Consider the following 14,346-nt stretch of genomic DNA (forward strand, 5'->3'; position numbering starts at 1 on the left):
AGATCACAGTTTGGCATTTTTGTTTATGTAAATAATGTGCCAACCAGGATTTATTTGCCTTTTTCATCTTGGTTATACTTCTCCATTATAAATCATCGATTACAGTTATTTCCTATAAATCACTGCCAGGTTATGGAGATAGAATCTCAGAAAACAAAAGCACTCCAAGGAGTTGTTTACCTCGGTTCCTTTGGCAGCAAGAACTGAGGAGCTGGGGGATGGGCATGGAGAGGAGGAAGGGCTTTACTATTTCTCTTTTCACATTTGTAATTTTATATGATGTGCTTATAGTACCTATTCAGAAGAATAAACTAATTTGTTAAAGCCATTGCATATCCCTGGGACTGAGGGCATGCAGTGCATAAACCGGTTTACTCAGAACTTAGATTGTCAACCAGTCCTCTGTGTATTTATTTAAAATCTCCCCCTGTTGTCTTCTTAAACTATTTAACCCCTTATTCAGCTTCTTTCACAACTTTCAGAAATGGTCCTCCTGAAAAATCACCGTTTCTTTCATTTCTCCTTCTTGGAAGCATCTTATGTGAGGATTCCCTGGTAGCTCAGCTAGTAAAGAATTTGCCTGCAATGCAGGAGACCTGGGTTCAATCTCCGGGTTGGGAAGATGTCTTGGAGGAAGGCCTGGCAACCTACTCCAGTATTCTTGCCTGGAGAATTCTGTGGACACAGGAGCCTGGAGGACTATAGTTCATGGGGTCGCAAAGAGTCAGACAGGAATGAGCAGCTAACAACACTACGTAAGACCTCACTGAATGACTGAAAAAATGAGCAGGTATCAATGAGTTAGCAGTTGTATAAGATGCTGTGCTGTGTGCTATGCTTAGTCACATGGGTAATCATTCCCTTCTCCAGGGGATCTTCCCAACCGAGGGATCGAACCTGAGTCTTCAGCATTGCAGGCAGATTCTTTACCACTTGAGCCACCAGGGTAGCATGGTGAGGGACATGAAGATGAATAAATTCCAATCTCTTCTTTCAAGGCACTCAGTGTGATGAAAGGAGGCTATACTATACTGGGATAGATTATATGAAAGAGGTCTTTACAGAAATGTGATAGAAATTCCAGAAAAGTACCCTGCTTGCTCATCTTGGCTGGGGAAGGGAAGAATGCCAGAAAACACTAGCAAGAGACGATCACACTTGCTGATGCTCAGAGGGCGCATATTAATTATCTGTGCATAATAGAGTATGTGTTGTTTTGTTGAGAAGAGTGCCTTGAGCTCAGGTTTGTGTTGAGGCTGAAGAGATACTCAGAGATAAGATGTGGGAAGCCTCAGGTGCCATGTTCTAATTTTAACCCAAAGGTAATTGAAGCCACACAGGGGTCTTTTTCCATGTAGGAAATTAAGCATACTGTGATATTCAGATGTGCATTCGAGACTGATCACTCTGACGGTATATGGAGACTCTGAAGAGGGGTGGCATAAGGAGCAGGAAGAGTGGGAGCTTGTTGCCAGGAGAAAAATAGTGAACCCTTACCATGGAGAGGAAAGGGTAGAGTTCTACAGTGGAACCAGGAGGACATACTGATGAATTGGATTGGAAGTAAACAATGAAGAAGTGGGTGGACCTAGAATGAAGCCTAGGCTTCTGGAATCCTCTGTAAGATTCCCTTCTCTATGGCCTCCATAGGAGGCACTACTGGGCAAGAATTATTAGGATAGGCTTTGGCGTGTGAAAAATATGATTTTGAATGTTGGTTGTACTATACATTAGTACGTTAATTTTGGGGGAAATTTCTTAACCCCCTTTAAGCCTTAATTTCCTTAAACGTAAAATGGAAATAATATACCACATAACTCATAGCAGAGTGTATGCAATAAAATGTTTAATAAACACTAGCTGTTTATATGACTTATCTTTTTATTTTTGCAAAATAAGGTAAAGCATTATTAAAGATGATTGCACAATATTATACACATAGAACACTGAAAACTACAACTATTATAACCTAAAAACTGCAAAAAAAAAACCCAACATGAGTATTCTACTTAACAAGCAACGTAGAATTCTCAAGAAGTTTTAGCTTATGTATTTTCTTCTCTCACTAAACTTCCCTTTAAGAGAACGAGACACTTTATATTACTTTATTGCTCTTGGAACTCAAAGATGACAGTCTCATTTTTAAAGTGACTTTGTCCCATCTGAACAAGTGCAAATTTCACTTGAGACACTATTAGGGTTTTGAAAACAAATATATGGATTTTAAAAGTTATCTCAAAGTTGCAGACAAATTTTAAGTTCAGTACCCAGAATTCTTTTTTCATACCTTAATATTTCAGTGTGTATTTCCTGCAAACAAGGACATAATTCAACAAAACCACAGTACAACCATCAAAAGCAGGAAATTAACATTGATTTTTTACTACCATCTACCTCTCAGTTCCACCAATTGTCCTCATTGTCCCCAATTGTCCACCATTGTCTCCATCGCCGCAGAATCCAGTCCAGGCTCTTGCGCTGCCTCTAGTTGTCAAATCTCCTCTGTCTGCTTCACTCTGGAGCAATTCTTCAGTCTTTGCTTGACTTTAATGCCATTGAGACACTTGCTGCTGCTGCTGCTGCTAAGTCGCTTCAGTCGTGTCCGACTCTGTGCGACCCCATAGACGGCAGCCCACCAGGCTCCCTCGTTCCTGGGATTCTCCAGGCAAGAACACTGGAGTGGGTTGCCATTTCCTTCTCCAATGCATGAAAGTGAAAAAGTGAAAGTGAAGTCCCTCAGTTGTGTCCGACTCTTCGCAGCTCCATGGACGGCAGCCCACCAGGCTCCTCCGTCCATGGGATTTTCCAGGCAAGAGTACTGGAGTGGGGTGCCATTGCCTTCTCCTGAGACACTTGAGGATTACCAATTAATTATTTTGTAGATTTGTTTTCGTATTTGCCCCTACATTTGTACTTATTTGATATTTGCTCACGATTAGATTCAAGTTAGGCACCTTTGGCAGAAATATCACAGAAACAATGCCGCTTTCTTATTACATCCAATCAAGTGACTAAGATTCCATTTCTATCATTACTGATGGTGTTTACTTAATGGAGATGGCATCTGCCAGGCTTCTTTGCTGTAAAATTACAACTTCCACCTTTGAGGTTAATAGATATGTAGAAGAGATGTACCTTGAGACTATGCAAAACACCTCATTCCTCATCAAACTTCCAGTTTATTTATTTACTGGTTTATATGAGCTCAGTTTCTCAGGCTCAGTGTCTCATGCTGGGCCCCACCTTGTATGAACACCCTCTTCATCCCACCCTGGTTCTCCATGGCAGTGCTGTCCTCTCTCTGCAGACATCTCCTTAAGCCCATTTGGCCTCCAGCACCCGACTGTGGGCCATCATGACCTGCCCTCCTCGTCCCCCGCCACCTGGCACAGACGTCATCCTGTTCTGTCCCATCCTAGGAATGAACAGGTCAGAAAGAAAAGAGAAGGGAAGGAAGGGAGAGAGAGGCAGAAGGGGGAGGTCATCTTTATCTAGTCGCTCAGTCTTGTCCAGTTCTTTGTGACTGTTTGCGACCTCATGGACTGTAGCCTGCCATGCTCCTCTGTCCATGGGATTTTTTTCAGGCAAAAATACTGGAATGCTGCTGCTGCTGCTGCTGCTAAGTCGCTTCAGTCGTGTCCGACTCTGTGCGACCCCAGAGACGGCAGCCTACCAGGCTCCCCCGTCCCTGGGATTCTCAAGGCAAGAACACTGGAGTGGGTTGCCATTTCCTTCTCCAATGCATGAAAGTGAAAAGCGAAAGTGAAGTCGCTCAGTCATGTCTGACTCTTAGTGACCCCATGGACTGTAGCCCACCAGGCTCCTCCATCCATGGGATTTTTTCCAGGTAAGAGTACTGGAGTGGGATGCCGTTGCCTTCTCCGAATACTGGAATGGGTTGCCATTTACTCTTTCAGGGGATTTTCCTGACCCAGGAAATACATAAATAATAAACCCATCATTATCATTAACATCATTGTACGTCTTTCTATCTTTGTTATCAGTGAATTGTTTGCTGGCTTATCCTCTTCCTTGTATTGTTCTGCTCTGGGCATTTTCCAAGGTTCCAGTTTAGAAGGCAACAGACGAATGACTCAGAGCTCCAACTACGTTATCTGCATCACTGCTTTCTGATTCTGAGACCCAGGCAGGGTTCTTATTCTCTTTATACATCTGTCTCTCTCTCTGAAAAAAAAAATGAAAATAATAAAGGTACCTGGTTGTAGTCCCATCTTTCCAATTTTGGGCAGACATTTGCAAATGAATGGACTCACATCAGCTCAAATTCAAAATGTAAAAATCAGCTCATTTTCCCGTTACAAAACATATTCGTCTTCCTGAAGCCCCTATTTCTGTAAATACACACATTCATGCTACAAGCATTTATTGAGCACTTACTGTTAGCAAGCATGGTGGCTAAGAATCCAGATATAAAAAGCAAGGTCTTTGCCCCCAAGATGCTTAGAGTGGTTGTGTGGTAGTGGTAGTGTGGTGGAGAGAATGCTTAGTGAGGAGGATAGTGTGATGAGCACTCTGACGGAGTTAAATGGTGGCATCTTTTCTTCTCTAGGAAGAGTACCACATTCCAAGAGGCTAAGGCTTTCTAGCAGGTGGCCCACACAGAGTTAGCTGGATGGAGACGAGGGCCAAGGTCTTCTAGGCAGAGTGAGCAGCATGGCCAAAGAGCTGCAGATACAACGCAGCACAGCATGCTCTGAGACCACAGCCTTGAGAAACAGATCCAGGGAGGTCGTGGGGAGGGATGAGGATGGAATGAAGGTGACCGGGTTCAGGGGGCACTGATGAGGGCTTACTCATCGGTTCTCCTAAACCCTTTGTCTCAGATGACCTTCTTCCCACGTGACTCACCCAAATCCTACCATTCTTTTAAAAAACTATTTTATTTTATTTATTATTTATGTATTTGGATGCACTGGTCTTAGTTACACATGATCTTCGATGGGGCATGCAGGATCTTCCAGGCGTGGCACGAGGGATCTAGTTCCACGACGAGGGATCAAACCCAGGCCCCTTGCACTGGAAGCGTGGAGTCTTAGCCGCTGGATCATCTGGGGAGTCCTGTGAATCCTATCCATTATTGTTGACTTTCTCCCTGAGACCTTTTCTTATCTGATCTTGAAACAACTTCCCTCTTCTCCTAACTTTTCTGGCAATAACTACCCTATAGTGTATTTCATATGATGATGATAATAATGTCTTATATATGTAGAGTAGTCACAGTCTTCAAAAGCATTTTGTCTTTGACATAAAGTTTGATCTGCATACTAGAACAAGTACCATTTCTTTTACAGCTTTGTTGACCCATTAAAGTGACCACTGCTTGTGCCTTGCTCCTCTAAGTAGGTTGAGAACTCCTTCAATTCAGCAGCTTTGCCTTTGTCTTATTTATCTCTCTCACAATGCCTACCAGAAAGTCTCACAGAGAATTGGTGCTCAAGGCATGTACTGACTTACGATTGATGTGAATTTCACTGAAGTCATTAATACTGTAGTTCTGTGTGTTTTTAGCTAGCATGGTGTATATTATCTTATATATCCCAGGGAATGACTTGTAAGTGGCATAACTAAGAAACGGCAGCACTGAAGTATAGTATGTCAAGGCTCTGTTCTAGGAACCATCTAGTGCCCTCAGCTGAGAGGAAAAAACTTTTTGCTCATTACCTTAAAAACCTTTGGGGACCCTTTGAGATCATCTTTGGTGATGTGGCTCCATATGGCCTGGCATCCTACACCTTGCTTGCTGGCTGTTTCAAGTAATCTAATTAACAGGTCTAAGATCTGATCTAAGATCTGGGATCTAAGTAATCTCAGTTATGACTCAAAAAAGAAGAGATGATAATTGCCCTTATTTTTTCCTATAACTTCCTACCTCTGTAGCACTTCATCCCTACTCACCCTTAGGAGTACTTCCCTAGAGATTTTCAGCTGAGTCTTAAAACCCAGACTCTGAATAACAATTTTCACTACATAGATACCTTCTCTACTTCTAATCTACAATGTGTTGAATTACTGAACTGCTTGAATTGGCTCCTTTTAAACCTGTGTTCTGGGTTACATGCGTGCCCCTACAAGCTCCCAGAGTGAGGCTGAGGAAAGATATGTGTGCTTTGTGAAGTGGAACACCGCAGTGAACTTGGAAAATTGAGTTCAGTCATTGATGTATTAGGCTTATTGAGAATTTTCCCTAAGAAAGGCCTCTGATGTAGTTGAGAGCACTAAACAATATAATGTTGAAAACAGGGAAAATACGAATGAAAACTGCAGGGGAAAACATTTGAAATCTGTAAGAAAAATTAAAGGTGGTAATTTAAAAAAGCCAGTGGACAATTCAAATGCAGTAGAAATCTGGGCATCTGAGGTCTGCAGAAACAAAGGCAAACATTGGAAGAAGTGTATTGCACTAGGAATATATATATTTTGAAATCACTCAGATATAGGGTCAAGTCTCAGTTCTACTGCCTGACAGCTGGGTGACAGAGATACTTAACTTCTTTGAGTCATAGTTTCTGCCTTTGTAAGTTGTGGGTGATTGTGGTGTGCTTTTAAATATTTAATAACTGGATAATACAAACAGACAAAATCTCAGTTTGCAGGTTTTGCCCATTTTCATAGAGTAAATTCTCCCACCACAACCAATTTCAAGCTGCCCATTTAACATCACTAAACATATTCTTGGGAAGAAGTGCATGGTAGCACACCATCATACTTCAAGAGCATAGGTGATAGTAAAATGTATGAAAATAATTAGAAAGGGATTTTTTTTAGTATTATCTATATTTAAAATATAATTTTAAATTATAAGTTTATATAATTTCAATAATGGCTATTTAATAACCAGTTTGCAAAATTCCAGGATATTTAACAATCAGCTCAAACAAGCTTTATTCAGGCAAATGTTATGGTGCTTTCGGCTGTGAATTCAGTGTTAATGAATTAGAAATATATTTTACATACAAGTGTCTTTAAACAAAAACATGTGTAAAACAAAAGTTATGTATTGATCAGTTGATGCAAACACTGTGGCCAGAGGCTCTCAGGAAACCAGCCCCGTGTTTTTCTCACGGGAGCGGTAATTAACACTGAGTTTATAGAACATCACCCCTGAGAGTAACAAGAATCAAGCGGAATTGCCTTTTGGGGGATGGTTTGATTAAGACAGTTCTGCACTTAGCACAATGCCTGCACACAGTAGGAAAGCCCCAGGAGGTCCCCTTTCTTCTGCATCTCAACTTCCCTGCCTGGGTAGTCTGCGTTAAACCTTGCAGGCTAGCTCAGTCACACCCATCAGTTATGAAATCTACAAATAGCAAGTGTTGTTATTGCTGGATGCTCACCTCCTTCAGGGAGGTGTTATGGAATTTGCGATCATCCATCAATTTGTAGCCCATTAGATGCCTTTGAACAACACAAAGAAAGGTGTTAACAGTAACAACACAAAAGAACTACACTCAGTCAGGTAGTTTGCCCTCCTCCCCAAGTTTCTCCCCTGGCTGATGATTGCCAATCCCTCATCTTTTTTCAACTGCTTTCCTTAAAGGAAACTGGAGGCTTTTCCTGTACCAGAGCTCAGTAAAATCTTCTACCTTTCATTCTCTGTCCAAACTCAGTTTGTTGCCTGAGAGTTGGATCCTCAGTGATGCTCAGCCCTTTATTTCTTCCAATAGCCATGCGGCCATCACCCTGACTTATCATCACACCGCTGCACACACCACTGACCCGCTCCAAGTTGGAGCAGTTTTTCCAGTCATGGTTAGGGTCGGCATTATTTAAAATAATGTTCCAGTCATGGTTAGTATGGTCATCATTTAAAAAGCCATGTTCTTTTTTTCATGAAAAATGACAGCATATCAGATTATGCTATTCTTGCTTAAGTCCTTGAAAGATTTCCTATTACTCTTACCTAAAACTTGCCCTCCTTACTCTGGCACACAGACTCTGTTGCTCCCTAACTTTTGAATGTCAACACCTGCACTCTCCTCCTTGTTTATCTTGCTTCATCACATTGGCCTTCTCACTGCTCCTTGAACTTACAAGTCTGTTCCCACATTGGAACCTTTTAGTTTCAGGCTTCTGCTGCCTGGTCTACAGCCATCCAAGTTCCTCCTCCAGCCACTCCTGCCAGGCACGTGCATAACTCAGTCGTGTCCGGCTCTGCAGCCCCGTGGATTGTAGCCCACCAGGCTTCTCTGTCCATGATATTTTTCAGGCAAGGATACTGGAGTGGGTTGCTGTCCTCGTCCATGGAATCTTACCAACCCAGGGATCAAACCCACGTCTCCTGCATCTCTTGCACTGCAGGCAGATTCTTTGCCATGAGCCATTGGGGAACCGCCCTGACAGTCACATCTCAGCCCAAATCACCTGTCTGCAAGGTGTCTGTGACTGTGTAGTCTGAAGAGCCCTGGCAGAACCTTGCAATCGCTTCGTTCCTTCATTACTTTCATCCATTGTCATTATGTGACATCAATGTGTTTTATGGGTTAAATTGTGTCCCCCCCAAATACGTATTAAGTCCTAACCCCTAGCACTCAGGAGGTGACTGTTTTTGCCAATAAGGGCTTGAAAGAGGTGCTTAAGATACTCTTCACGCTTATGCATTCTATGTACATTTCCCTAAAAGTCCCTAAAATAGGTTATGTGTATGAGTCAGTGTTTATTGCAGAAGATAGATGGATGTTAACTTTTTGCCAAATTACGATATCCTTGAAACTTCGTTTTTTCCCTTTTGTTGGAAAAAAGAGGTTAATATAACAAAAATTTCATCGATGGTTAAAAAAAGAGGTGATTAAGGTAAAATAAGGCTCTTAGGGTAGGCCATAATTCAGAATGACTGCTGTCCTAAAAAGAAGACGTTAGGACACAGACAGATACACAGAGAAAAGACGGTGTGAAGACACCGTAAGAAGGCAAGCCAAGGAGAGGGAACTCTGAAAACAATCAACCCTGCTGACACTTTGATTTCAGACTTTTGTCTCCAGAGCCAGGGGAAGAGGGGGAAGTGATAAATTTCTGTTAAGTCACCCTGTCTGTGATATCTTGTTACGGCAGCCCTGACAAACTAACATTCATCATTTTTTTGTTTTTCCCTTTCCTTTTACTAAATTATAAATTTCATGAAAGCAGGAATTATATGTGTCTTATTCACCCTTCTAGTCTTAATGTCTACAACAATTCCTAGCACCAAATGGGCTTTCTATAAATATTTTTAAATGATTGATGATTGACGGATGCATCCAGGAAGGTGAGCCTTTGCTGTTCAAGTTCTCTCTAGCTATGCCAACTACTGTTGTTGTTCAGTTGCTCTTTCATGTCTGACACTTCACAACACCATGGATTGTGGCACGCCAGGCATCCCTGTCCTTCACTATCTCCTGGAGTTTGCTCAGACTCATGTCCATTGAATCAGTGGTGCCACTCAACCATCTCATCCTCTGTCACCCCCTTCTCCTCCTACCTGCACTCTTTCCCAGCATCAGGGTCTTTTCTAATGAGTCAGCTCTTCACATCAGGTGGCCAAAGTAGTGAAGCTTCAGCTTCAGCATCATTCCTTCCAGTGAGTATTCAGGGTTGATTTCCTTTGCAATTGACTGGCTTGATCTCCTTGCAGTCCAATGGACTCTCAAGAGTCTTCTCCAGCACCACAGTTCGAAAGCATCAGTTCTTCCGTCTCCACTTTCTTTATGGTCTAACTCTCACAGCCATACATGACTACTGGAAAAACCATAGCTTTGACTAGTTTTATTATTCATTACTTTAAAAACAAGCAAAATGCTTGCCTAAAGAATTGCTTCAATACTTGTTATGAGTCCCAGAGCTTAGACCTTCTTAACCCATTTTTTTCCCCACAAATCTAATTGATTAATTCTCCCAGCTCTTCAGCGCCCTCTCTGCTGAGTTCTTCTGTTTGTTTCTAGTTACTTCTCTAACCTGCATCTTTCTCCACTTATGTCCTGGGTGTCTGGATCTGTGAAGCTGGTGATGCCACTTCCTTTATCTGAGTCCTACCACAAACCCTTCAACATTTCTGTCCCTGGCACCAGTGAGAGGATGTAGGCCCACCGCCCCCCACCTCCCCCACCCCCCCATGACAGGGAAAGACTTGGAGACAAATTGAGAAAATGCTCATCTTGCTTCCTAAGTAATGCAATATTTATTGCTGACAGCTCACATCTCACCAGTGGGTTCTTGTTTCTCCAATATTTTTTGTGCCCTGTTAATTGCTTGGCCCTAGACAAGTCTCCAGAGACACCACCAGAACCCAGCTTTATGCTGGTTATTCTGTTTGCTTTTCATGTCCACCCCCAACCAGATCTCTGATCCACATGTGGGAGACTGACCCCTCCTGTTCACATCTCCCTGGGCCCTCATTGGGAGCTTTCCAGCTGAGTGCAGCCAATGGCGGCGTGAGGGTGGGCATAAAGAGAGCTATCAGAGGATGTTGGCTCCCCATTCAAGTTTCCAGTCCCCACAGGGCAGCTTCTCCACGCCACCTCCTTTTAATGGCCTCTGGTTATAGCCGAGGGTGGTAACTGCTTCCCATGCTTGCTGGACTCTGGGTGCTTTACCATCCCATGTTTGATCTTATAGTCCTACCCAGGCCTCTGAAAATAGTCCTTTCATTGAAGTTTCTCCCACTTAACCATCTAACAGTGACTTCTGTTTCCTGCCTGGACTCTGAAAGATACTTTACATAATTTTCAAGCTGCAGTGTTTAGGAATGATATAACTTTTCTTTCCTCAGGTTACAGTGGCTTTGGGGATGTGGTCCTCAGGTTCCATTCACTGAGGTGATTGGTTCTGAGGGACGGCCCTGCATGCTGGTGCATGACCCTGCTGTTGGGCTGTCCTGCCATCTTTCACCATTGTTGGCACCGCTGCCACTGCTCCCGGTGAAGCAAGCAGGGGGCTGATGGAAACAGAAAGCGCATGTACCCGGATGGATGTTTCCCAGCGGTAAGGAAGGGGGCCCAGAGAAGCCGAGTTGCATCATAACTATTTGAGAGAGATGCTTGTAGAGTTAGAGCATAGATGCTACGCTATGTTAACAGATCTGGAAGAGTTCCTGGCTTCCCCAAATGATGCATCGCTAATAGTCTTTTTGTGCCTCAGAAAAATTTTGGTGGTTTATTACAGTAACACATACTTGGAGTCAGAATGTTGTTGGGGGTGGTTATGATATGTGCAATATTTTTAATAGGGTGTTTGCTTAATTTTTTATAATCCTGGTGGTGGTGGGGGTGTCTGGTTGAATGTCAGTGCTATTTTTATAGCTCTTGAAATATGAGATGACATAAACTTAGAGCAGAAGAGCCACTGGGGGAGACAGAGTTACACAGGAAAGAAAAAGAGTGAGAGAAGATCTAACAAAGTGGGGCACCGACCCCGAGCAGATGTTGTCAAGCACACATTCTTTGAGGGACAATTTTGTGTGTGTTGGGCTTTGTGTTGTTTATCCTAAGTGCCTTTTTTATAGCTTGGAAAAAATCAGTACAGTTTGATATATTTGAATGGATAACTTTGTAAATTCTAGTTTTTCAGAATGAAGTACTATATAAAATTTAACTTGAAGCTTTTATATCTTGTCAAAGTGATATTATAACATAGATATGTTATATATGTACATATAACATATACATGTAAGTCTGCTAAATTAACCTTTGTTAAGTGGAGCACAGGGTGTTGGATGGTGAACCAACAACAGAGTCCAACAGACCACAAGAAAACTTGAAATAGAGAGGTTTATTATTCACAGGTCCTGGGGGGAGTACATGGCACACCAGGAGGGGCCACACAGGAATGTCAGGCAGAGTACAGACAGAGAGAAAGAGACAGGATCTGGGGCACATGCCTTTAGTAGGGTTCCTGGGGGCAGAGCCTTGGAGTACCTGGGCTATGGCCAGATCGGTCAGTTCAAGCCAAAAGAAGGAGGTTTTGGTAAGCCCCCTGCCCTGGGGAGGGTGGGTCTTCTCTAAGGGGTGCATAAGGCATACAGAAGCACTGGGAGGCGGGAGACTGTTGATCACAAGGGCTGTTGGGGAAGTCATATCAGGGGGTTACATTTGCTTGTGACTCTGGGCTGCTATTCAGGACATGCACCTGTAGGCGGGGCTAGTGTCAAGCTATGGTCCCTGCAGGCTGTTTGCCAAACAAAATGGATGCTGAGATAACAACACCATCAAGTAGCTTAGCTAAATTCTTGACAAAAGAACCTATAACAATATATATATATAACGTATAAATACTACATTCCTTTTTCGTAATCATAGCGACTACTGGGATTTGAGGAGGCTTACAAGAAAACTGTAGGATGATGTGAACACTGAAATGAATCTTGTCCAGGAAGATGTGGCAGGTTACCGATACAAGTTCAGTGGTGCTTACAGAAAAGGGCATTTACTCTGTACTCTTAAGACTTATCTTTATTATGAAAGTGTTTTCAAAGTAAAATGATCCTCATAATAATGACTGTTTCCAGAGATCAAGAATGAATAATTATATTTTCATATAAAAATCAGCAAAATACAGTAACAATACATAAAATAATTCTAAGCGGCTAACAGTACATCATTCCATTTCTGACAGAGATGCTCAAGCACTGAATTGTCTTAACAAGTAAGGTTTTGTCACCTATCCTATTTCTCACTGCAAGTTGAAAAAAAATCAAATCCCCAAACTAACCACCTCCCTTTTGCATGACACCAAATGGCTACGGAGGTAACTGATCATGTGGGCAAAGTAGAGATGAAAATCATGAGCTTAGAGGCTATGAAACTTAGGGAAATCAAACTTGGAGGCTATTTTCCATATTTAAATAAATGAAGTGCGAAGTTAAAGTTCCAGAATCACCATATAACTGTTCTATTACAGGGTGAATTTCTATTTGGCAACTAATCTTTAAAAACCCCTATTTTTTTAAGGGCAGATTTACAATCAGTTTAAAAAAACTGTTGTAGATCCAAAAGAAAAAAAAAATGTCTCTATAAAACCTAATTTTCACTTAAAATAGAAATCACACCAACAGCTGTTATTCCTTGGTTTCCAGGCCATGCAACACATGCCAAAATAAGAAGCCAAGCTCTCATTGACTTGTATTGAGGAAAACAGGCTCATATGGGAACAATATATATATATATTTTAATGGAATATAAAAGAGAAGAGAAGAAAAGTGTGATACACACTTTAAGAGAAGAAAAGTGTGACACACAACTGATCCAACGGTTATTGGGAAATTGATAGCAGATAAGAGACAATATTTTGATTCATTTTATTATGAGTTCCAGATTTAAAAGAAGGTGACTGAAAGGTAAACAAGCTAGATCTTAGGCTAACAGTCCCTTCCCATTCCTTCCTGGGCACTCCTGAGATGTCTAGTCTTGTGGAGACATCATATTATGTGTCATCTGCTTGCAGAGACTTGTGTGTCTTTGATTGGATGGGGAGCTTAGCTTATGGACATTTGGTCATGTGTTCCATTCAAAGGCTTCAGGTTGAACTCACATTGGAAAGACTAAGGTGGGTGATTACAGATATTATTAATAGCTACTTATAATGTTTTATGTTCTTTAATACAATTTTCTCCACAAAAAACAGCATCAGGTATGCTTCCGGTGAGCATATGTGAGGCATTTCGACAGCACAGAGTGGACAAGTGGACATATACTTGTCCAATACCTCCTTAATATCTACTGATCGCCCCCTAGGGGATGGGAGGAGACCATGCATGCAAATGCAAACCACAGGGCCTGTTTCCAGCCTATTAAAAGGGAAGAATCAAACGTGGCCACAGTGAACCAGTGTTAATCACTATCTGGTAATTTGAAAATGGTACAATTTCATTTTTACCAAGAGAAATTTAAACCTACTATGGGGACAACAGTAACGTCACTTAAAAAAATATCTTGCTGCACTTTGCATGAACTGTTTGTGATTGACAGTACTCCTTTCATGGACAGGACACTGGTGCAGACTTTGATATTTGATTTTTTCTTATTTGAACACTAGAAACATTTCAGGGCTACTAATGTTTATCTACAAAGCAGGAATCAGCCAAAGACAAAGAGGGGGAAAAAAGTAAGCTAATTAGAATCTTAAGACCTCAAATAGCACGTGAAATGTAAACATTTAATCTCTTACTTCTAAAGAATTTCTTGAAACCTCTTTGGACACAATGACATCATAGGACATATTAATAACGAGAATTATTTAATACCTTTGTAACTATTCTGTACAATTTTCATATTTCAAATTAAGAAAAAAATGCTCAAATATTCAGGCAACTTTGGCATTAACATCTCCAAGTAAGGGACAAAAATAACTACCAACGGA

This window comes from Ovis canadensis, chromosome 2, assembly GCF_042477335.2.
Source record: "Ovis canadensis isolate MfBH-ARS-UI-01 breed Bighorn chromosome 2, ARS-UI_OviCan_v2, whole genome shotgun sequence".
NCBI lineage: Eukaryota > Metazoa > Chordata > Mammalia > Artiodactyla > Bovidae > Ovis > Ovis canadensis.